General features: G+C 23.6%; 1 protein-coding gene and 1 long non-coding RNA gene across 3 annotated transcripts in view; both read left to right on the plus strand.

Annotated features, from left to right (window-relative positions):
* LOC135958942 (uncharacterized) overlaps window positions 1-27,744 on the plus strand; it is a 625,963-nt gene that overhangs the window by 420,350 nt on the left and 177,869 nt on the right. The window lies entirely within an intron of this gene.
* Window positions 1-27,744, plus strand: part of LOC135958943 (uncharacterized) — a 131,041-nt gene that overhangs the window by 1,274 nt on the left and 102,023 nt on the right. For both annotated transcript variants that reach the window (XR_010576479.1, XR_010576480.1), the window contains exon 2: window positions 2,872-4,454. This is a non-coding gene — a long non-coding RNA (uncharacterized LOC135958943). The remainder of the gene's footprint in view (window positions 1-2,871; window positions 4,455-27,744) is intronic.

Below are 27,744 nucleotides of genomic sequence, written 5' to 3' on the forward strand. Positions count from 1 at the left end.
TTTTAACAATTTAGACAGTTGTGTAAAAAAACTTAAAAATATTAAGAATTAGAAAAAAAATTTAATGAAAAAAATGAATTTTAACAGTTTTGTGTAAAAAATTTGAAAAATAATAAGAACTTTTAACAGTTTTGTGTAAAAATTTGAAATTTCAATAATTTAACAATTTATTAAATTACTAAAAAAGTTAAATAGTGTGGAAAATTGAAGAGACTTTTAAAAAAACAATTAATGCAAAAAAAGATCTAAAGAATTTCAATATCTTTTTTGTGAATTATCTACAGAATTTCAACTTTTAGCTAAAGTTTTTGAGTGAAATTTTAAAGTATGTAAATATACCTATTCCAAATAAAACAATTATTTATAAATTGATTAATTAAAAACAAACATTTGAATAAAAACCTACAATTTTCCAAAACTTTTTGTGAATTTTCTAAAGAATTTCAAAATTTAACGGGAAATTTTTTTCTATTGAAAAATTCCTAAAACTAATATTATTTCGTATTTTTTTAATAAATTTGAGTCAAAATATAAAATTTTGACATTTTTTTAACAGTTTTTAACTAATAAACTTTTGGAGATATATTACATAAGAGTTAAGGAGAAAGAGTTAAGCTTTCAAAATATTATTGGTTGAAATAGGATAAATTTGGTTTTTAAAATTTTGAAATTTTTTTTTTAATTTTTATCATAAACTTTTAGAATATAAATTATTGTTTCATAAATTTGAGTCAAAATTAAAAATTTTTAATTTTTTTTACAAGTTTTGAATCTTTTAACAGTTTGTAAATTCTAAACTTTTAATGACATCTTAACTAAATTTGGAATACATAGGTATTAATGGAGAAACAGTTGTTAAGCTTTCAAAATATTATTAACAAAAATATTGAAATAAAACACAGTGGGAATAGAAGTAAAACCAATTAAAGTTTCTCGAATATAACAAAAATTTCCCAAATTTTGTAATTTTTAAAAATTGGACTTAAATTTTTTAAATGTTTTTTTATTTGATTCTGATAATTCCACAAAAATTATAAAAATAAAAATTTTCAAAAAATAAAAAATTTTAAAACTTTTAAAAATTTGCAATTTTTGATAAATTTCAAAAGCGTAGAACTTCTAAACTAATAAAACTATATAAACAAAATTCCGATTATTAATAGTGAAGGAGATCTACTTTCAAATTATTAAAAAATAATCTCATTATACCTAAGTTGTGGCGCCCTTACGTTAACCAAAGTTGATAATTTTTAAAAAAATTTGGAAAAGTTTGAAATTATTTTGGTTTAAAACTGGTAAACTACCAAGGCAATCTTAACAAAACTGAAACTATTAATTCAGTATTGGTTAAGCTTTCAGATTATAAAGTTGTAACTAATATTAATTTAAGCTTTGGGGCTCTATTGTAAACCAAAGTTGGGATATTTTGATGCAAAAAAACACAAAATTTAATAACTTGTTAAATGTTATTTCCAAATACAGCAAAAGTTAAACTTACAGAGTACATATTACTAAAAGTGCTAAAAAATTTGAATAAATCGAAAGCTACTATGGGTAAAAGTTCAAAATTTTGGGTGTGTAAAAGATTTCTTTATTTAGAAATTTAAGTTTTTTTTTATATTTATTAAATTTATAAACAAAATCTAAACATGCTGGGTTTTATGTTTTCAAAACAATATTTTTAATTAAATATTATTAAAACACCGTTTATATTTTTACATTTTCTATCAAAGTTTCAAATAAAATTAAATAGGTACTTTTTATAATTCTCTGAAAGTTTTGAACTTGAGTTATATTTTTGTTGCGAATTTTGATTTAATATCGGTACATTTACCCTATATTTGGCAATAAAAGCGAATCATACATTTTGAAATAAAAGTTTATTTTTAGGCCCCCGGAGTAGGACCTTAATAACTATAGGTATTAAGTTTTTTTTCTTGATCGGAATAAAAGTTTTGAATTTCTATACAAAAGGAATTTGTTTTACATAAAATTTGTTTACACATTATGTGTCTATTTTTGTTCTGTGTAGTTCCCGGTGTCTTGAAATGTTTTAATTTAATAAATAATATTAATAAAGCTTAACTCCTGCTTTATTCAAATACCAATTTCTATACAAATCGGAATAAAGGTATAGAAGTTATATAGATAACAATGTTTACATAAAACCATTTTTTCTACTTCTGTCTTCTCATTTTGCCCTTTGTAGTTTCTGTAGGGTGAACTGTTCTTAATTAAATTAATAATGTTCTGAAAGCTTAACTTCTGCTCTATTGATATGCCAAGTTTCAAGCACATCGGAATACAAGTTTGATATTCTATAGCGTTCTGTAAAACTCAATAAACTATAAAATTTCACATTTCACATTTAAAAAAAATTAATTTTTTAAATAAAATTGTTAAAAAATCAAAAAATTATTTATAAACATTTGGAAAGCAAGAAAAGATTTACCATGAAATTAAATATTATAGGTAACAAAAATAGACCAAAATATTGAAAAATAAATTTTTCTTTAAATAAATTTTGAACAAACTTTTTATAGAAAATTAAAATTTTCTTGTTATTTTGTAAAACGTGTTTATTTTAGCAAAAAAATTTAATAAAAAAAATAAAATTATGGGAAACTGAAATTTTTTTGTAATTTTATAAAATTTTTAATAAAAAATGTTAGTTTTACAAAAAATTTAAATAAAGAAAAATGTTTAGTTACCTAACTAGTCCATAAAAAACAAAATTGCAATGAAACTATAAGAAAAATTGTGAATAAAAATTATTTAAAATAAAAAATAAAAAAATTTTAACAAAAATGTTAAAAATATTGAAATCCTTAATAAATAAACAAAATTTCTTATAAAATGCTTCAATTTCAGAAACTTTTTTTTAGAAAGAAATAAAAAATTTGAACAAAAATCTTAATAAAATAATGAAATTAAATAAATAAACCAAAATTTTTATAAAAAAAAACTAAAAGTGAGAAAAAGTGAAAATTTTAAACAAATTGCCAATAAAAATAATAAGAAAATTTACAACAAAAACTAAAATTCAAACAAAAACTAAAAGAATTTAAAAAAAATCTATAAACAAATCAAAAAATAAAAAAAAAATTCATTGAAAATTAAATTTTTTAAAAAAAGTTAACACAAACTTACCTTTAAATTTGAATTTCCTATCAACAAAAAACATTTTTAAGAAACTCTTGAATAATTCTGAGAATTTCTTATACATACAGTGTTTTTAAACATAATTAAATTACAAAATTTGTTTTAATTTATGGATTTACATGTGTTAGTTTTCAATAAAAACACACATGACAACAACTTAAAATACAAACTAAAACAACAATAACGACAACTTTGTACCTACCTACAACAATTTAAGGACGTGCCAAGCATAATTTAATGTTGAAACTCCTTTAAAATCTTAAAGAAAGAAATTATTATTTCAAACATCTTTTTGTGTTTAGAGTAAAAAGTGCTGTGACACCAAATACATACAACATACAACAGCAAACACCCAAAAAAATTTAAAACAACTTCAAGCAAAACTGCCAAAAAGTAACAAAAAAACTAAAAAAGAATTCTATATAAAAAACCTTAAAGGCAGACATTAAAAAAGAAAAAAAACAAAGCCACGACATATTCAAAACTTAAATGCTTTAAGAATCAAAAAAATCTAGCAGAAAAACACTAAATAAAGCAACAAAATCAAAGAAACTAAAAGAAAAAACAAAAATAATTCCAGGAAATCAAAAACAAACTTAAGACAAATCAAACAACAAAAAAACAAATGAAAAATAAAAAGAGTAACAAAATCTAAAAATAATAATAACTACTAACTAAAACAACAACAAAAACCGTAATTTTTAAAACAAAAAATTGTTATTAGTGCTTTTATCACAACAACCAACAAACAACCAAACTTCTTTTTATTGTCTCTGCATTTGTGTGAGTTCTCTACTCAATTATCATTGAGACAAACAGAAAAACAACCAAACAAAAACAACAACAAATAAAAATTGTGTTGCTTGCATTTTGCCGCCAACTGTATATTTGATTTTACTCCTCTTAAAGACAACAAAAACAACAGAAAAACAGAACTTTAATAAACAACAACACATAAAATATAAAAGCACAAGGAAAATATAAAACTTAATGCAAACATTAAAATAACAACAAAAACAACTACACTCAAGCAATAAAAAGAAATATACAGCAACAAAACTCCTTTAGCTGAATTTTTTGGGTTCCTTGTTGTTATAAAGAGCAGCTTTAATTTGTTCCTTGTTGTTATTGTTGCTCTTACAGTGTGCAATTTTTTTTGTGTGTGCGAATTTTTTGCGAAACGTCATCTCATCTTTAACCACTCGGATCACAGTGTTTTTTTGTGATTCTACTTCTGTGTTCATTCTTCTTTTGTTGGCTGTTATTGTGGATATAAAATTTTATTACTGCTGGTATGTTTTTCCTTTTTTTTAAGAATTAAATTCTTTTTTTCCAGTTTGATTATTTAAGTTTTAGAAACATTATTCCAGAGAACATGAAAAAATGTTAAATAAAAAATTTACATGAATTTTAATGGGGAAATTACTTCTTGAACAAAATACACACACATGGGGAGGGTAAAAAAAAACATTTGGCATAAGTAAATGTTTTTTAAAAAACTATAGGAGTCAGGAAAGGAAATGAAAATTCGAAATATTGTTCAAATAGCACTTTTTTCTTCTATTAAAATTATTTTTTTTTAAAATATTTTTGCACAAGTACCCAGGTAGAAAACAGAATTACTCGATTTTTTTAAAACCATAGATTTTTAATATTGTTGTTTATTGTGTTTTTTAAGAATGAAATCTTAAAATTTTGAAAGGTTACAACTTCATATCGGTTATTTAATTTATATTTTAAATGGTTACTCGTTTCATTGTTGTTCGGTTACTCAATTTTTTTTTTAGTTTATTGAACTTTTTTATTTGACGTTATATTTTTATGTTTTGAGAAAGAAATAAGAAATTTTTAAATGGTTACTCATTTTTCTGAAGCGGTTACTCACCGTTTTAATAATTTACTCAAACTATTAAATTTTTTTATTAGGTTTCTACTAACTTTAAATAAATATGATAGTTATAGACGTAAAAGCGGTTATTTAATTTATATTTTAAAGGGTTACTCGTTTTATTTAAATGGTTACACTATTTTTTTAAAAGCATAGAACTTTAATAGTGTTGTTTATTATGTTTTGAGTAAGAAATCTAAAATTTTTAAATGGTTACTCATTTTTTAAACGGTTACTCATTCATATTTTTCAAACTGGAAAGTTATAAACGTTAAATCGGTTATTTAATTTTTATTTCAAATGGTTACAAGTTTTATTTTTGTTCGGTTACTCTATTTGTTTACTGCAATTAACTTTTATTATTTGAGAAAGAAATCTGAAAATTTTTAAATGGTTACTCGTTTTTCTGAAGCGGTTACTCACCGTTTTTATAGTTTACTAAAACTATTGAAATTATTTTTTATTAAATTAGGATTAATTTTTAATAAACTGAAAGGTTATAAACGTTAAAGCGGTAATTTATACTTCAAACGATTACTCGTTTTATTTAAACGGTTACTCATTATTTCCATAGGTTACTCGAATGTTTGAAATTATTTTTATTATCTTTTGAATCATTTTCTATAAACTGGAAGGTTATAAACATAAATCGGTAACTTAATATTTTAAACGGTTACTCGTTTTTATTTTTATACAGTTACTTGATTTTTGTAGATTATTTAATTTGAATCATGCTATGTATTTTCAAATTTTAAGTAATAAATCTCAATTTTTTTAATGGTTACTTGTTTTTTTTTTTTTTAACGAGTTCTCATAATTTTATTAGGTTACTAAACTTTTTAAAATTATTTTTATTATACACACTTCGACTAATTTTTTATAAACTGCAATACCTAGGACATTTGTTTATTTTTCTGTGAATCTTATTAATTTCTGTTGTGTGCTAAATTGTCACAAAATCAATAAAACTTCAGAATTTAAGTAAAATTAAAAGCAATATAAAATAGCATAAGTAATCGATTAATAAAAATTTGCGTATTTTATTTAATCGAAAATTTGCAATAATCGATTAATATTTATAACTTGAAATTAATTATGTAAATTTATTTAAAATTGAGTACACGTTCAAATTTTAAACCAATATTGAACAATTAACAGAGTAAAAATTAATCGAATAACCGAATAAAAATTAAAAAAAGCTTATAATTGAATTTTTCATTATTATAACCAAAATAGAACAATTAGCCGAATAAAAATTAATCGATTAACCGAATAAAATTTATAAATTCTTGTAATTGAGTTTTTTTTTTATTCTAACCAAAATTGAATAATTCGTCGAATAAAAATTAATCGATTAACCGAATAAAAATTAAAAAATGCTTACAGTTCAACAATTAGTCGAATAAAAAATAATCGATTTTAGCAAATAAAATTGAAAAATGCTTACAATTGAATTTTTTATTATTGTAAGCAAAATTGAATAATTCGCCGAATAAAAATTAATCGACTAACGGAATAAAAATTAAGCGATTAACCGAATAAAATTTAAAAATACTTACAATAAAAACTTACAAAATTGAACAATTCGCCGAATAAAAATTAATCGATTAATCGAATAAAAATGAATCGATTAATCGAATAAAAATTAAAAAATGTTTACCATTGCATTTGTTATTATTCTAACCAAAATTGAACAATTAGGCGAGTATAAATGAATCAATTAACCGAATAAAAATTCATCGATTTTAGCAAATAAAATTTAAAAATGCTTACAATTGAATTTTATTTATTGTAACCAAAATTGAATAATTCGCCGAATAAAAATTAATCGATTAATGAAATTAGTCAAGAAATTAAAATTAAGCGATTAACCGAATAAAATTTAAAAATACTTACAATAAAAACTTACAAAATTGAACAATTTGCCGAATAAAAATTAAACGATTAATCGAATAAAAATTAATTGCTTAACCGAATAAAATTTAAAAATGCTTACAATTGAATTTGTATTATTCTAACCAAAATTGTAGAATTATCCGAATAAAAATTAGTCGATTAACCGAATAAAATTTAAAAACTTTTACAATTGAATTATTATTCTAACCAAAATTGAACAATTAGCTGAATAAAAATGAATCGATTAACCGAATAAAATTGACAAATGCTTACAATTACATCTTTTATTATTCCAACCAAAATTAATCGATTCACCGAATAAATTTTAATTAGCCGAATAAAAATTAATCGATTAACCGAATAAAAATTTAAAAATGCATTGAATTTTTTATTATTCTAACCAAAATTGAACAATTAACCGAAAAAAAAATAATCGATTAACCTAATAAAATTTAAAAATGATTACAATTATTTTTCATTATTCTAACCAAAATTGAATAATTCGCCGAACAAAATTAATCAATTTATTTACCCAATAAAAATGAATCGATTAACCTAGAAAAAATTGAACAATTTGCCGAATAAAAATTAATAGATTAAAATTTAAATGAAAATTTATGCTTACAATTGAATTTTTCATTATTCTAACCAAAATTGAATAATTCTACGAATAAAAATAAATCGATTAACCGAATAAAATATAAAAATTCTTACAATTGAATTATTATTCTAACCAAAATTTAACAATTAGCTGAATAAAAATGAATCAATTAACCGAATAAAATTTACAAATGCTTACAATTACATTTTTTATTATTCTAACCAAAATTGAACAATTCACCGAATAAAAATTAAGCGATTCACCGAATAAATATTAATCGATTAGACGGATAAAAATTAATCGATTAGACGAATAAAATTTAAAATTGCTTACAATTGATTTTTTTTATTATTGTAACTAAAATTTAATAATCAGCCGAATAAAAATTAATCGGTTAACCGAATAAAAATGAATCGATTAGCCGAATAAAATTTACAAATGCTTACAATTACATTTTTTATTATTCTAACCAAAATTGAACAATTCACCGAATAAAAATTAAGCGATTCACCGAATAAATATTAATCGATTAGACGGATAAAAATTAATCGATTAGACGAATAAAATTTAAAATTGCTTACAATTGATTTTTTTTATTATTGTAACTAAAATTTAACAATCAGCCGAATAAAAATTAATCGGTTAACCGAATAAAAATGAATCGATTAGCCGAATAAAATTTAAAATTGCTTACAATTGAATTTTTTATTATTCTAACTTTTAAAAAATAAAAGAATTTATCAAAACTAATTACAAAATTTTGGAATTTTCTATTCCAGCTTAGTTTTTTTGTTAATTACAAATATTTTATGAAAATATCAAGTAAAATTGTCAAGGTTTCATTTGAATTCTAGTGCAATATTTTTCCTAGAAACATTAAAAATTTATGCATTATGTATGCAATTCCCTATTACCCCTCAAGAGTTTAAATATGTGTGACATATTTGTTCAACTCACAGAATAACCAGAGGCAGGCAAACGACATACACACATATGATGACTATTGTGGTAAGTTTAGCCAACATATGTTGCACATGTGATCTGTAATGTAAATTTCACTTTCATTGCCCCTTTACTACATTTAACACTAAAGAACTCTTACAAATTGTTTTAGAAACGATATAATTTTTCGTTTTTATTTGGAAATGAAAGGGAAAGGAAATTCATGAAAGATTTTATTTTTTTTTAGAAAGTATTTTGTACTATTAACAATTACATACAGCTAACAAATGAAAACATTACATCACATTACATTGAAAACAAAAACAACAGTAAAATATCAACATTGTCATCGTCATCAGTACTCGGATGTTTATATTAGTAAAATAAACAAAAAAAAAACCAAAGATATATAAAAAAAGTTAGAGGAATTGAAATGACAAAAAACCTTTTAGAAATGAGATGACAAGAAGAAAATTTTACCAAAGGGGGGGAAAATAAAGTAAAAACTATAAACGATAAAAAAAATCAAAAGTCATGTTGACATTAAAAAGAAAGAAAAAAACTAAAACCAGAAGGAAATAAATGCTAAACAAAAAAATCAATGACAAATCATTGTCATCAAAACTTTAAGCAAGGCAACCAACACAAACTGCAGCAGTATGCAGACAAATTGAAAATAGAAATTCAATAGAAAATTTTGTTTGGAATAAAAATACACAGAACTTTATGGTCCATTAATTGACAAAACAAATGTTGTTTGTAAGACTGCGTTTGTAAGTACCCGCAGCCCTTTTTTGTGGGCATAGTTCAATGTAAAGTTAATTATCAGGTATTTTTTTTTTATTTTTCTTTCCATAGACGTTATAAGTGAAAGTGAAATTGTTATAGAAAGAAATCTTTTCTATTTATTTATCTGACAAATACAAAACGAAAACATCATCGATTTTAGATAAATAAGTTGGAATTGTAGGTATTACAGTATTCAATCATTCAATCATTTGTTATTACCATGTGTAATAAGCTGTTTTCTTTTGGGCATTTACAACGCCAAACCAAGGCCCCCTCTGTCACCCTCTCTCTCTTTGGCTTATGCACTCAACAAATGATTAATTTGTTTTTGTGTTTAACTCGACAAATAGACAACATTTTTGTAAATTGTTTATATTTTCTAAAAATCTTTATTAGAAACAAATATACATAAATACAAGAAATAAAAATAGAAAATGAAATTGAAATTACAAATTAAATATAGAGACATTTATTATTTTAAGAAAAAGTGAATGCAGCGCAAAAGTCTAAGGTGTTAAAGGGGGGATGAGACCAGACAGTCCCCAAAATTACATTAAACAGTTTTTTATTTAAATTTTTTAGTTTAATTTAAATTAAAAGTTTAATAACAATTAAAAAAGAAAGGAAAGTGTAAAATATTTCAAATAATTAGAAAGATGGAGCTAAGTACCCCAAGAGAAATAAAAATTGTAAACAAAACTTAATTATTGCTTTAAAATATGATAATCAATTACTTTTTAAAATTGAATTTATTAAAATTTAAATATTTTTGGGTTTAACTCAAATATCTATATTTTTATATTTTCAGAAAAAAATCTGAAATTTTTGAATGGTTACTCGTTTTTTTAAACGGTTACTCGATATTTTAATAAATGAATCGATTTTTTTATAAATTTATTATAAATCAAAGCATTTTTTATATTTTGAAAAACTATAAACGTTACAGTTGTTATTTAATTTATATTTACAGCGGTTACTCATACTATTTTTAATCGGTTACTCGTTTATTTTAACCGCATTCGTCTTTAATACTGGTATTTATTAATTTTTAATTAATAAATCTTAAATTTTCATATGGTTACTCATTCTTTTAAACGGTTACTCACTATTTTAATTGGTTACTCATTTATTAAATGGTTTTTATTTTATTTTGATTTTTTTTTATAAACTTTTCATAACATAACATTAAATTGAATATTTAATTTATATTTCAAACGGTTACTCGTCTTATTTTTTTATCGGTTACTCGTTACTTTTAACCGAATTCGACTTTAATAATGCTATTTTTTAAGTTTTAAGAAATAATTAATACATTTTTAATCGGTTACTCACTATTTTAATAGGTTACTCAAGTTTTTTATATTGTTTTTTTTTATTTTTACTAACTTTTTATAAAATGTAAATTTAAAAACTCTAAATCGATAGTATAACTTATATTTCAAATGGTTACTCGTTTTATTTTTTATCGGTTACTCGATTCTTTTAAGCGCATTCGTCTTTAATACTGTTATTTTTAAAGTTTTAAAAAAGTAATCTTAAATTTTTAAATGATTAATTATTTTTTTTTTCAATGGTTACTTACTATTTTAATTGGTTACTCAAATATTTTTAAACTTTTTATTTTATTTCGACAAATTTTTTATAAATTATATATAACTTAACATTAAATCGGATATTTAATGTATATTTTAAACGGTTACTCGTTATGTTTTTGATCGGTTACTCGATTTTTTTTACCAAATTTAACAGTACTACTGTTATTTTTTAATTTTTAGGAATGACATTTGCATTGTTCAAATGGTTAGTCGTTTTTTTTTAAATGGGTACTCACAATTTAAGTGGCTACTCGTTATTTTTTTAAATGTTTTTAATAATATTTCGAATACTTTTTTAACTCGATTGTTATAAAGTTTATATCGGTTATTTACTTTCTATTTAAAGTGGTTACTTGTTTTATTTTTAATCGGTTACTCAAATTTTTTGACTGCATTTAACTTTAATAGTGTTAATTTGTGAATGGTTACTCGTTTGTCTTGAACGGTTACTCACAAAAATAATGCCAACCTTTCAAGTGTTATTTTGTATGTGCTACGAGAGAAAACTTAAACTTGAATGCTTACTCCTTTTTCTTGAACGGTTACTCACTATTTTAATAGGTTACTCAAATTGCATTAAATTGTTTTTATTATACTTGGCCTCATTCTGTTTAAACTAGACAACTTTAAACATTAAATCAGTTATTTAATTTATATTTAAAGTGGTTACTCAATTTAATTTTAATCGAGTAATCGATTTATTTTGGCTGAATTTAACTTTACGTGTGTTATATTTAAAATCTACGAAATAAATCATAGATTTTTGAGTGGTTACTCGTTTTTCTTAAACGGCTACTCACTATTTTAATTGGTTACTTAAGTTTTAAAGTTATTTTTTTATTATAATTCGACTCATTTTCTATAAACTGGCAAGTTATAAACATTCTATCCTTTATTTCAATTATATTTCAAACGGTTACTTTCAGTTGCGTTTAATTTTTAATCGGTTATTCTATTTTTTTTACTACATTTAACTCCAAAGGTGTTATTTTTATATTTAAAGAAATATTAAAATGTTTCAAACGATTACTCGTTCTGTAATGGTTACTCATTATCATAAGTGGTTACTCGCTTTATTTTCATCGATTACTTGATTTTTTTAATTGTATTTATGTTTAATGCTGCTTTATTGATGTTTTAAAAAAGAAATTTTAAATTTTTAAATGGTTACTCGTTTCTTTGCAGTGGTTACTCAATATTTTAATAGCATACTAATTTTTTTGAACGGGTTTAGACTTATTTTTATATGCTGGGTTATTACAACTGATTTATATTTGGTTATTTGTTTCAAATTTAATTGGTTACTTCCTTCATTTTTAATTGATCACTTAATTCATGGATAATCGGTTAATCGATTAATTTAAAATTGTAACATGAGTTCATGGTTTCAAGTTCTTGAGATATCATTTCAAATGCATGCAAATTTATTAGAACTTAAAGCAACACTTCAAAAAGCTATTAATTGAAATGAAAAAAAAAAATTATGTGCCGTTTTAATATTTCATGAGATTAGAGCCGCCTGAAATTTATTAGCAATTAATAAATAATAACCCCTAAATGAATAAATTTTACCTCCTTAATTTAGTTTTCACTTGAAATTTTACTGGCTGTTATTAGTTGTACCGAGCAGGTGCTCCTCCTCCCCCTTTCACATTTAAAACACATGTTTAAGATTTGTTATTTCTAAAAATTCTTTTTTTCTTTTGCAGTTTACAGCTCTCAAACAGGAAGTTTATACAATTTTTTAAGATGATTTTTTTTCTTTAGCTCTTTTTTTTTTGCTGAGTTCCACAGCGTAGTAGTCATTATTTGCCTTAAGAATCAATTAAAAAATTATTTTATGTCCATGTTTATGTTTTCTTAATGGTTGTGTTGTTTTTTTCCGATTTTTTTTCCATGTTATTTGTACTTCTAAAGAGTGGCTGGCAGTGTTGAACTCTTAAGTATACAGCTATTTTTGTTTGTACAGATTCTAAATACTTTATTATTTTGTTGAGTTTTTTTTTTTGTGCGCAAAAAATATATAATTTTTTACCTTTTTAAGATTTTTACGTGTTGTGTGATGTTTAAAGTTTATGGCGGTAGAGGTTTGTGCGTTTTGTTTTTTAGAATGGACAGACACTCTTACACTTTGATATTTATTTATAATTTTGTTGCAAAATATGTAGATGAACTTTATTGTTTTGATTTTTTTTTTGTATATGACTGGGTACTTAATTTTATTGTTTAAATAAAATTTGTTTGAAAAAAAAAAATTTTTTTATTCAACAATCATGTGAATTATTTTGTTGATTTTCTAAATTTATGAAAATTTATTGTATTTTGTTTTTAATATTTAGCAATAGTTTTGTTTGTTACCATCATAAACTTTGTTATTTATAAATTTTATTAAAATTTAGTGTTTGTTCTTTTTTTGTAAAATAGTTTTCTTTGAAAATTTTTATTTATGCAAAACATTTACTTTAATGTTTGGAAAATAAATCTTATATGACGATTAAACAGATTAATCTATTAAAAACGAGTAATTGATTAAAATGCTATATATTTTATGAAAAATATTTCGAATATCAAAAAACCGATTAGAAATTAATCAATTAATAAGTTAATGTTTCAGCAGGAACGGACTAATCGATTAAATATTATTAGAATTGTAAGCGAATAAAAATTGATCGCAAAACTCAATTCCAAAATTGGAATTCATTGATATTCTAATAAAAACTAAAATCCTCAAAATCGAATAATTGATTAAAAATTATTCGAATAATCGATTAAAAATATACATTAATCGCAAAACTCAATTCCAAAATTGGAATTCATTGATATTCTAATAAAAACTAAAATTCTCAAAATCGAATAATTAATTAAGAATTATTCAAATAATCGATTAAAAATTAATCGAATAACTGGCTAAAAGTTAGTGTTTCTTCAGCTTCAAAAAAATAAATGGTTTAATGTTGTAATAAGAAAGTAATTTCAAGTAACCGACTAAAAGTTATTCTAATAACCGATTAAAAATTAATCGAATAAAATAATCGTAAAATTTAGTGTTTTTAAAAAACTGTTAAATATTCTGAAAAAAAATTAAATATCCGATTAAAATTCATACGAATAATCGATTAAAAATTAATCGAATAACAGGTTAAAAGTTAGTGGTTCTTTAGTTTTTAAATTAAGAATGGATTCATATTCAAATAAAAAAAAAATTCTGAGTAACCGACAAAAAGTTATTCGAATAATCGACTAAAAATTATTCGAATAATTGTTTAAAAATAAGTGTTTCTGAAATTTTACGTTTTAAAAATATGTATAATAAAATGTAATAACAAAATACATATAATTATAAATCTTGAATAACCGATTTAAAGTTATTCGAATAACTGACTAAAAATTATTCGAATAATTCATTAATAATAAGTTTTTCTTCAGTTTCAAAGTCAGGAATAGATTAATATTAAAATAAAAAATAGTTCTTAATATCCGATTAAAAGTTATTCGAATAACCGATTACAATTTAATAAAACGTTTTAATTTTTTAAATTCTTAGGGCAGCAATGGTATAATACATATTTTGTTAAAAACTATAACTATGAAAACCGATTAAAAGTTATTCGAATAACCGATTAAAAATTATTCGTCAATTCTAAAAATACTAATGGAATAATAAAAAGTTATTCTTAATATCCGATTAAAAGTTATTCGAATAATTGAATCAAAATGAATCGAATAACTCTTTAAAAGTTACTGTTTTAATTAAGTTACTGGATTAATAATAACCAACTAAAATTTATTCTAATAACCGATTGAAAATTAATCGAATAATTGTTTAAAATTTAGTGTATCTTATGTTTCAAAAACAGGATTATATTATTATCTCTGAATCGAATAAGAAATCAAATAAATATTAATCGAATAACTTGATAAAAGTTAATTTTTCCTCAGTTTAAAATTATAATTCTAATAAAAAATACAATTCTGGACATCGAATAACCGATTAAAAGTAAAACGAATAATAAAATAATTTTTATTCGATTGAAATTTTATTTTCAGTTTCAACAACAGAAATGGAACAATGTTCGAATAATAAAAATTCTGAATTACCGATTAAATTTTATTCGAATAGCCGATTAAAATTAATCGAATAATTTTTTAAAATTTTAGTGTTTAAACAGTTTCAAACACACGAAAAAGAGATACATATAATAAATAAAAAAGTAATTCTGAATATTCGACTAAAAGTTATTCGAATAACCGATTAAAATTGAATCGAATAACTTAATAAAATTTAGTATTTATCAAATTCCAGAACAGGAATGGAGTTATATTCTAATAAAAAATATAATTTTTAATAACCGATTAAAATTTATTCGAATACCCGATTAAAATTAATCGAATAATTAGTTAAAATTTATTCAGTTTCTAAAACACGAACAAGAGATATAATATATAAAAAAATAATTCTGAATATTCGACTAAGTTATGGAAATAACCGATTTATATTGAATGAATAATTTATTAAAATTTAGTATTTCCTAAATTTCAGAATAGGAATGGATTTATATTCTAATAAAAAATATAATTCTGAAAACCGACTAAAAGTTATTCGAATAATTGAATAAAAATTAATCGAATAACTTCATAAAAGTATCTGATTCTTAAATATTATATTGACAAAAATTTTGTCGATTAAAAATGATTATGAAATGAACTGTTTAAAATATTGAGTTTCTTCAGATCCAAAAACCATATTAAACAGTAATGGATTAATTTTTTATAAAAATATAATTCAGGAAATCGAATAACCAATTCGTAATTATTCGAATAACAGATTGTTGGATATTTTTGCTTTAGGTTTTTTGGAGGTGTTTCTTTCCATATAGGCTATTTGAATAATGATGATTTTAAGCCTTTCTTTAATAAATTAACTTTGACTAAAATGATCTAAATACAACCGTTAAGCTTCTCAAAAATAAGCTCATTTGAATATTGACCCATCATGACCAGTTGAAATGACCTTGCTGCTTACTAAAAAAATAATTATTTAATAGTAGCCTCAAGCTTTAACCGTTTTGATAAAGAGTTTATGTAATAAAATGTCAGATAATGTTAACAATAAGTTACTTTATCAAAAGAGAAAAAAATTCAGTTGCAACATCATTAAAGATGTCATAAATCCTCCATTATTATTAGAATTAGGTTGTATGGGATGTTTCAAACCTCCTTTATATAAATTACATATTTAAATTTGTAAATTTAAAACAAATTATACGGTTTTTATTAGAAACAAAAGCCCATTAAAGAAAATAAATGTTATAATTTTCAAACAAAGTTGACAAGGGTCAAGTTGAGGAGTGAGTCTACCCCAAAATGATTACTAAATTATAAGTTTGAAAATAGCCAAAAAAAAAACTTTAAAGATGCATCAAAACCAATTTAAATAATGCATAATCAAACAAATGTCTGTTACAAATTTCCTGATTATTCAATACCTATAATTAAAACAGACAAAATACTTTGTTTTTTCAATGGAATCAAAATATTTAGCTTGGGGCTGCTTAATAAAATAACATTTTCTAAGCAGTGCTCGATAAAGTAGATGAGGAGATGAGTATTATGACATGTCTGTAATAAAAGTGTTCATTTGGACGGTTAAGTGGAAGTGCAATAGAAATTTAACAATAACAAAACCAAAACCAAAATGTTAGAGCATTTGTTGTAAATTTGTGTTACATCAAAACCTCTTAAACTTAAGAGAAAAAAAAATTGACTTAAGTATTGAATTCAAGGTTAACAATGGTAACAACATTTTTTTTTAGGGGGGAACCAGCTTACAACATCAAGACAAACTCAATCAACCATTAATAGTGTTTTTTTCTTCTTTTCGTTTAAAGTTGTAAAAACATTTTGAAAAAAATCATATTAGTGAAAAATCCACATCAATCATTATTATATATTTTTTTTTGTATCTAAGTGTTTAAACGTTTAAAATCTGGCGGTTTTTTCTTCTTTTATTTTATGTTGACTTCATCAAATTACAGAGTGTCAGCTTTTGGCTGCAAATGTCCTAATATATTTATGCAATAAAGTCAAAATACAGTTGTTTTTCATGTAAAATGTAAATTTTTTAATTTAAAAATTATATATTTTTTTTAAATTTAATGACAGTTTTTTCGTATTTGTTTAATTTTGAGAGCCTTTATTGGATGATTTAATTTGTGTTTCTTAAATTTGTTTATTTTTCTGTTTAAACCGCCAGTATTGTTTGGTTTTTTGTTGTTATTTATGCGGGCTGTCATTTCAGTTGTTGTTAATTAAGTTTTATGTTGATTAAATTCACGTTCACACGTCTCATTTGATTAAATAAATATGTATTTGAAATATTATTTGTTTGATATACAGTGGTGGTCAAAACATATGCAACCAGCAACAGAATTTTACAAAAGTGGTTTAAACTACTTTAAGATGTAAACAAAAATATTCATTTGCTTATAATATTTTTTAATTTATGCTTTAAAAATAAGAATATGAAATTTAATTCAGAATTTTTTGCATTGAAAAGAAAAAAAATTTAAAAAACTACGTATGGGTTGATATTTCATTGGCCAAAACATATGCAACTAATTGCTTTTAAAACATTTCTGTCTATAAAACTTAATATTTCGTGGCAAATCCTATATTTTCAATGACGGCCTTACATCGGCAAGGCTGTGAAGCTATCAAATTGGCAATAAAATTTGCAGGAATAGCGTTCCAAGCATCTACCAATCCTTGAAACATAATATCTGAATTAGTGCAATTTTCGGTGTCGATTCTTTGATTAACGATTGCCCAAATGTTCTCAATGGGATTTAGATCTGGTAATTGTGGTGGCCATTCCATTACCGAAACTCTTTCTTGTGCTAACAACGATTTAACAACATGTGAAGAGTGCTTGGGGTCGTTATCGTACTGAATAACTCATGGAAGAGGCATATTATCCTCAGAATTTGGAAGCATTACTCTTTCCAAGATGTCTCTATAGATAAATCCATCCATTATTTCATTAATTTAGAGCGATTGGCCAACTCCAGCAGCAGAAAAACTGCCCCCATACCATTACGTTGCATCCTCCATGTTTCAGTGTCTTTTTGCAGTATGTGCTTGAAGCCGCGTGTTAAGTGGTCGTCTTACGTAACACATGAAATCACTTCCGATGATATTAAATTCGGATTCGTCGCTAAATAGGACAGTCGTCCATTTGTTTTCTGGCCAATTTAAATACTCCATAGCAAACTTCAAACTTTTCTTTTAATATAAGCGGTTTTTGTGCGTAGGGAAATCGTCGGTGAAGCTTGCAGGATGCAACGTAATGGTATGGGGGTTGTTTTTCTGCTGCTGCAGTTGGCCCATCGCTCTAAATTAATGAAATAATGGATGGATTTATCTATAGAGACATCTTGGAAAGAGTAATGCTTCCAAATTCTGAGGATAATAAGCCTCTTCGATGAGTTATTCAGCACGATAACGACCCCAAGCACTCTTCACATGTTGTTAAATCGTGGTTAGCACAAGAAACAGTTTCGGTAATGGAATGGCCACCACAATTACCAGATCTAAATCCCATTGAGAACATTTGGGAAATCGTTAATCAAAGAATCGACACCGAAAATTGCACTAATTCAATATTATTAATAATATTATGTTTCAAGGATTGGTAGATGCTTGGAACGCTATTCCTGCAAATTTTATTGCCAATTTGATAGCTTCACAGCCTTGCCGATGTAAGGCCGTCATTGAAAATATAGGATTTGCCACGAAATATTAAGTTTTATAGACAGAAATGTTTTAAAAGCAATTAGTTGCATATGTTTTGGCCAATGAAATATCAACCCATACGTAGTTTTTTAAATTTTTTTTCTTTTCAATGCAAAAAATTCTGAATTAAATTTCATATTCTTATTTTTAAAGCATAAATTAAAAAATATTATAAGCAAATGAATATTTTTGTTTACATCTTAAAGTAGTTTAAACCACTTTTGTAAAATTCTGTTGCTGGTTGCATATGTTTTGACCACCACTGTATGTATATCACAGTGGGATAAAAAATTTTAATCGTTTTTCAGAATTATCCCAAAAGGCATTTTTGCTGGAATTTTAGATGAAAGCAAGTGTAATTCAAGCCTTGAATTACATTTGTATTACACTTTATTTCAATAGCATTCTCCAGTAAAAGGGAAACATAAATCCAAACCATATGTTTTTTGTTAGAAAAATATTTAATTTTCAAATATTTTTCAAGTTTAAAACATAATTACATTTGCATTCAAGTAAAATTTCAACAAAATATTCAAGTGCTTGAATTTTTGAGTCTTTTAGATTAACTTTTAATGGATTATTCATTTTACTTCTAATCGGTTATCGATTTTCTATTAATTTAAATGGAATATTGGCCCGCAAAAAGTTATTCGATTGCAATTTAATCTATTATTCGAATAATTTTTCATCGATTATCTGTTTTCATAGTTGTTTTGTTATTACAATATCAGTCCATTTCTGTTTTTGAAACTGAAGAAAAACGAACCACTTATTCGATTAATTTTTAATCGGATATTCGAATAAATTTTAATCGATTTTTATAAATATATTTTTTATTAAAATATAAGTCCATTCCTGTTCTGGAATTTACGAAATACTAAATTTTAATATGTTATTCGTTTCAATTTTAATCGGTTATTCGAATAACTTTTAGTAGATATATTGAGATTTTTTTCTATTATTAGATTATTAATCCATTCCATTTTTTAAAACTGAAGAAAAACGAACTTTTAACTTAATGAACTTAATTTATTCGATTAATTTTTAATCGGATATTCGAATAAATTTTAATCGATTTTTATAAATATATTTTTTATTAAAATTACTGTTCTGGAATTTAAGAAACATTAAATTTTAATAAGTTTTTCGATTCAATTTTAATCGGTTATTCGAATAACTTTTAATCTAGTACATATTCAGAATGATGTTTTTATTATATTATTAATCAATTCCCGTTTTTCAAACTGATGAAATACTTACATTTAACAACTTATTCGATTAATTTGTAATCTATTACATATTCGAATAATTTTTAATCGGTTTCTTTATTTTTTTTTTTAAATATGGTATGGGATTATAAGGTGGATGCATCCAGTTTCTGGAAATGCAATTCAAGTTTTTAACCACTTATTAGATTAACTTTTAATCGGATATTCGAATAGATTTTAATCGATTTTTATTTTTTATTAAAATATAAAGCCATTTCTGTTCTGGAATTTAAGAAATACTAAATTTAATAAGTTATTCGATTCAATTTTAATCGGTTATTCGAATAACTTTTAGTCGGATATTCAGAGTTATTTTTTCTATTATATCTGTTTATGATACTGGAAAAAATACAAACTTTTAGCCACTTATTCGATTAATTTTTTATCGGATATTCGAATAATATTTAATCGAATAATTTATAATTATATTTTTATTGGAATATAAATCCATTCATTTTCTGGTACTTAAGAATTACTAAATTTTAATAAGTTATTCGATTCAATTTTAATCGGTAATTCGAATAACTTTTAGTCGGATATTCAGAATTATGGTTTTATTATGTATATCTGTTTTTGAAACTGAAAAACAAGAACTTATTCGATTAATTTTTAGTCGGATATTCGAATAACTTTTAATCCAATATTTTTTATTAAAATATAAATCCATTCCTGTTTTTGAATTTAAGAAACACTGAATTTTATTAAGTTAGTTGAATAAATTTTAATCGGTTATTCGAATAACTTTTAGTCAGATATTCAGATTTTATTTTTTTATTATATCTGTTTTTGAAACTGAAAAAACACGAACTTTTTGCCACTTATTCGATTAATTTTTAATCGAATATTCGAATAACTTTTAATCGAATTTTATAATTATATTTTTGTATTAGAATATAAATCCAATCCTGTTCTGGAATTTAAAAATACCAAATTTTAATAAGTTATTCGTTTCAATTTTAATCGGTTATTCGAATAACTTTTAGTCTGATATTCAGAATTATGGTTTTTATTATATCTGTTTGATACTGAAAATAAACGATACTCGAATAACTTTTAATCGATTTTTAAAATTATATTTTTATTTGTAGAATTTTATTTTTTATTCAAATATTATGTGATTCATTTTTTATCGATTATTCGAATAACATTTAGTCGGATATTCAGAGTTATTTTTTATGTTTTTGAAACTGAAAAACACGAACTTTTAGCCACTTATTCGATTAATTTATAATCGGATATTCGAATAACTTTTAATCGATTTGTATAATTATATCTTTTATTAGAATATAACACCATTATTGTTCTGGAATTTAAGAAATACAAAATTTTAATAAGTTATTCGATTCAATTTTAATCGGTTATGCGAATAAATTTTAATCGGTTATTCGATTAACTTTTAGTCGGATTTTCGGTTTTATTTCTTTTATTAGAATATTATTTCATTTCAGTCTTTGAAACTGAAGAAAACCGAATTTTTAACCACTTATTCGAATAAGTTTTAATCGATTATTCAAATATTTATTGCTTATTAACTATTTATCAGTTATTCTTAGAGTATTTTTCTATTTTTGTTTTTGAAACTTGAAAAAAATACTTTTAACCTTTATTCTTGTAAATTTTAATCGGTTTTGTGAATAACTTTTAGACGGGTATTTAAAATAACTTTGTTTATTAGAATATTTATGAATTCCTATTATTTGAATCTAAAGAAACACTAACTTTTAACAAGTTATTCGATTAATTTTTATTCAATAGAATCGAATAACTTTCAATCGAATATTTTCAGAATAATATTTTTTATTTGAATAAAGTGTAGAAACACTATTTTAGCACTTATTCGATTAATTTTTAATCGATTATTCGAATAATTTTATTCGATTATTCGAATAATTTTATTCGATTTTCAGAATTGTATTTTTTTATTAGAAGTTATTCGATTAATTTTTTTTTATTTGAATAAAGTGTAGAAACACTATTTTACCACTTATTGGATTAATTTTTAATCGATTATTCGAATAATTTTATTCGATTATTCGAATAATTTTATTCGATTTTCAGAATTGTATTTTTTTATTAGAAGTTATTCGATTAATTTTTAATCGGTTATTCGAGCAAGTTTTAGTCGGTTATTCCATTTTCTGAATTATAGTTTTTATTATAATATTAATCCCTTCATATTATCAGCATTTTACAACTTAACTGGTTATTTGATTAATTTTTAAACGGTTAATCGAATAATGTTTAGATTTAGTCTCGAAATTTTATCATTTTGATTGCGCTGCTGAATTGTCTATACCTTTTGTGGATAGTACCGACATGTTACCAGCTAGAAATTTCAGCTGCTTGCTAACACATCCTACATTAGTCGTAGTTTTTATCAAATGTTAACTGGATAAAATCAGCAGTTTGTTAATAGTACTGAAATATTGCAGAACGGATTTTGTCCTGCTGACATTTACCAAAAAGTATAAGCAATGTCTGCAGGTGTCAGAGACAATATGGACCTGAAAGTACTAACCTGTTGACAACCTGCTGATTTTGTCCTCAAAATGTCAGCAACTTCAATCATTCCCTCAGAATGATAAATTCCATAACTATACAGTATTTCAAAGGCCAGATTTATTTGCTTACACTTAAATTAAACATGACATGTCATGCTCTTCAAAAAAAACATTCGCCTGTCATATGAAAACATGGCCATTAGATGGGGCGTTTTTAACATGGACATTTTGACAGATTGATTTAATTTAATATTTATTAAAGTTTTCATTTAAAAAACAGCAGCTATTTTTACGAGATGTTTAAATAATTCGCAACATTGTATGATTTTAAACGCTTTAAAATAAAATATTTATTAAGCAGCCGCAATATATTTTAAAAATCATTCATTTTGTTTAAAAAAAAACTCGTTAGTTATTAATAGCGTTTTAATATTTAACAAAGTAAAAGGTTAATGAAAACTACTATACAAAAAAATACAAGCAATAAAATAAAACATGAATAACGATTTGTTCAAGCAATGCGGATTTCAATGAATTAAAATATTCACACAATTTTTATTATGATTGTAAATTGTTTTTGTTTTCTTTTTTTTTTTAAAAAAAAATATATAAAGAAATTAATAATACATTTTGTTGTTAATAAATGATAAATGATTTAAATTAATGCATAAAATTTAAAAACTAAATGAAAAATTTCAATGAAATTTTAAAAGTTCAGCAAGTAACTATCTATGTATTGTTAAATAGCAAGGATTTAATTATGAATTAAAGTTTTTGTTTAAACAATGATTTAATCTAAAGCTTGAAACAAAAATCTCTTGAAAAATATAAAGCAATTTAAGAAACGCACGTTTGTTATTATTTATTGTGTCAAACTCACTACTATTGTTTAACAACTGTGTGTAGTTTTGCAGAGTTGTGTTTGGTTGTAGTTAAACCTGACAAATTATAACATTTCCGCAAGTTTGCTTGTTTTTTAAACTAATAGACTTGTTACAGAGTGAAAACAATTTATTTTTAACAAATTCGTAAACAAAAAATTTATTATTAAAACTCAAAACAAACCGACGAAATAACTTGCAAAAAACTACAGCGTAAACAACAAACCTTTGAAAATTAAACCCAGTTTTTTTTTCTCATTCATCTGCAGTATTTTTTTTTTAAGCTAAAGTAAAAATAAAGTTGTAATTGCTAAAATGGGAAAAAAGTATTAAAAAAAAAGAAATTTATAGGATTTTATGTGCGAAACATGTAAAAATGTTTAATTGTTTTGCTGTTTTTGCTTCTTTCTGTTGGCTTTATTTTTTCGTTTTTAAAAACCGACCGCCCACATTGAAGTGATAAATGTTTTTTCATGTTGCTGTGTTTTCTTTTGTTACTTTATTATTATATTTTTTTTAAACTAAATAAAATTTTTTAACAAGTTGTTGGTAGTTTGGCAGCCAGCAGCAGGTATAAGGAAAAGGAATTTTTTTGGCTGAATTTTTATTTAGTTGTCATAAGTTTTATTTAATAGAAAGAAATCTAAAGAAATATAAATGAAATATTGGATTTTATGAGTCCCAGTCCTGCTGACACCCTCACAATGTCAGCAGGAAAACTCAGCAGTTTGTCTGAAGAACTGAAAAATCAATTACATTTCTCAACTTTAACATATCAGTAACATTACCATTTTATTTGATTTTATCCAGCTGACATTTGTCTAAAAGTCTGTAAATTGTACAAGGTGTCAGCCGATGAATTAATTCGTTTATAAAATGTTTTATTTAAGTAAACCAAATCTTTATTAAATTCCTAACCAAACTAATAAATTTGTATTTCTCCTTTTCTCTTTCAGGTATGTACTCAATTCTTATTACATCACTGAATTATGATTGCGGTAAATATTGTTTATATTATAATCAAAGTATACTTTAGGGATGCTGTATTTATATTGCATAAATTTGGGCATACTTAAATAATAAAAATAAACCACAATGACCCTTGAGAGTAAAGTTTAGTTATGAATGCTAACAAAACTAAAGCATACTTTAAGGTGAACAACAAAATTAAAGAAAAGGGCATAAGTTTAGGGGGAAATAAAAAGAAATGAAAGTAAAAATCATGGCAGAAACTAAAAAGTTCATGTTTTTTTGAGCAAAAGTTTTTTTGCTAACCAGCTTTTTAACGAAAAAAATAATGCTACATGGCCAATTAATTACTTAAATTTTGGCAAATGTTTGAATAATAAATTAAAAAAAATATTTTAAAATATTGCAATAATCTAATGAGCAGATCATTTTAACTCTTTTTTAATTAAAAAGGCCGCCATTGCGTCTTCTTTAATGACATCCAAGCTGATTGTGGGGAGGTAGTGTTACAATAAAATCTGTTAAGTAAATCATTTATCAATTATTACGAGTACAAAAATCAAATACAATTTGTAAATAAAAAAACTATATTTTACGCTAATTTAAACATGGATGTCTGTTAGTGAGTGTGTGAAAAAAATATTTGATGATTTTAAGGGAATCTACAAGCACTGGGAGAAATAATTGCAATGAAAGGAAAAAAAACAAGTTGAGAAAATGCCAAAATAGTTAAATAGTTTTACTGAAAACTATTTCCAAAAGTATTCAAATTTGAAACTCAAAAGTTGTTTTCAAAAATTTTAATTTAGTACTAAATTGTTGGCTTTATGTTTCAGTGTATTAAAATTGCTAAAAAATAAAAAAACTATACTTAAAACTAAAACAAAAACACCTTTAGGCCAAACACGTTTCCGTCCGTTTCAGCTCATTATGGTTAATTTGATTCTTGTTTTAAAAGTCTTAAGTCTTTAGTTTTATATTTTATGTTGTTGCTATTTATTTGTAGGCATTTCTAAAGACACAACACAACACACCACACTCAAGACTTCAAGACGTTTTAAACATTCTATGCGCTAGACTTGTTTGAAACTTAATGGCCTCTAAAATGTTCAGTCATTCATTCTACATTTCTGTCTTTCTGTAACAACCAGTTATAATTTCATCTTGTTAAAACTAAAAACTCTGTTTACTTTCGTTGGCTACAAGCAATAGCAACAAACATATGATTTTATTTTTTTGAATTGCCAACCTTAACACACTCCCTCTTCCACACCCCTGTTTTAACTCTTTTTTTTTTTTTTGTGAGGACCATAACAGATTTTGTTTAAAGTTTACTTCAAAAAGAGAGCATCCTAAGACCGAGACAGGTAGACAAGAAAAATCAATCGATCATTGTTAATTTATCATTCAGTTTTTTTTTCTGTAACGTTCTTTGTTTTCTTCTGTTCTATTCTGTTCTGCCTGCCATTCAATATCCACTCAATTTAAAGTTACTTGCTAGATGATGTATCCAAGAGTTTTTTTTTTCATTACATTATCATTATATTTCTTTTACAAAACCATTAAGTAACACCAATTGTTAAATGACAAGATAATTACTTTAGAAATGTTGTAAACGTTTAAATTTCTGCTAGAAACTACAAAACTTGTCTTTGCCAATACTCTTTTCATCAGACTCTTGGGTAAATCATCATTATTGGCAGCAGATTATTCTAGTTTTTATTTACAATATGATTCATGCTGAAATTTTTGAAATATGTTAATTAATTTTTGTAAACCATTATTTTCTTTCTTAAGGGTAATGGAGTTGGCAACACCATAGGTAAAAATATTGGCCATAAAAGATCATTAAAGAATGAGGAATTTGGTGGGAAACTAATTTGGTTTTGTAGATTATTTCTTAACCAAAATTCCAGGTTTTAATTGTATTTCAACACTTATATAGATTGTAATAGTTTTTAAAAAGTTGGCAGCGCTATGAACGTCCCTGTAGAGCCCGTATAAAAACCCTATTCACACCCATTTACTTATACTAAAATTATAATTTAGTACTAAAGTAATAATTTGGTACTAAAATTAAAATTTTAGTACTGAAATTAAAAGTTTGGTTACTAAAGTTATGATTTGGTATTGAAATTATAATGTGGTAATAAAATTGTAATTTAGTACTAAAGTAATAATTTAGTACCAAAAGTTTAATTTAGAACTACAATTAAAATTTTGTACTAAAATTATAATTTAGTATTAAAATAATAATTTGGTACTAAAACATGATAATATAATAATTTTTTAGTACTAAAATTATAATTTAGTGCTAAAGTTATAATTTAGTATTAAAATTATAATTTTGTATTAAAACTAAAGTTTTGTAATAAAACTATGATGTTTTACTAAATTTATAATTTAGTACTAAAATATTTTTTAAATTTTAATGTTATAATTTAGTACTAAAATTGTAATTTGCTACTAAAACCATGCATTTGGTCAAATGTCAGCAGGAAAATCAAACCTGTTGAATTGTTAAACCTCGTTTAACTGACTTATATTAACTGTGTTTAAAAATACTGATATTTCAGAAATTGTAATTTAGTACTAAAGTAGTAATTTAGTACCTAAAGTTTAATATTGAACTATAATTAAAATTTAGTACTAAAATTATAATTTTGTATTAAAACTAATGTTTTGTACTAAAACTATGATATTTTACTAAATTTATAATTTAGTACTAAAATATTTTTTTAGTGCTAAAATTATAGTTTAGTGTTTAAAATACAATTTGGTGCTATTGTTATAATTTAGTACTAAAATTGTAATTTTCTACTAAAACCATGCATTTGGTCAAATGTTAGCAGGAAAAATCCGACGATTTGTTAATCCTCGTTTAAATGACTTATGTATATAAACTGTGTTTAAAAAGACTGATATTTCAAAAATTGTAATTTAGTACTAAACTAGTAATTTAGTACCAATAGTTTAATTTAGAACTATAATTATAATTTAGTAATAAAATTATAATTTGGTACTAAAACTAAAATTTTGTACTAAAACTATGATGTTTTACTAAATTTATAATTTAGTACTAAAATATTTTTTTAGTACTAAAATTATAATTTAGTGCTAAAGTTATAATTTAGTATTAAAATTATAATTTGGTACTAAAACTAAAATATTGTACTAAAACTATAATGTTTTACTAAATTTATAATTTAGTACTAAAACAATTGTTTAGTACTAAAATTATAATTTAGTACTAAAATTGTAATTTTCTACCGACGATTTGTTAAGCCTGTTGAAATGTTAAACCTGGTTTAACTGACTTATATAAACTGTGTTTAAAAACACTAATATTTAAAAAAATTTAATTTAGTACTAAACTAGTAATTTAGTACCAAAAGTTTAATTTAAAACTATATCTAAAATTTAGTACTAAAATTATAATTTAGTATTAAAATTATAATTTG

The sequence above is a fragment of the Calliphora vicina genome, chromosome 4, assembly GCF_958450345.1.
Source record: "Calliphora vicina chromosome 4, idCalVici1.1, whole genome shotgun sequence".
Taxonomy (NCBI): domain Eukaryota; kingdom Metazoa; phylum Arthropoda; class Insecta; order Diptera; family Calliphoridae; genus Calliphora; species Calliphora vicina.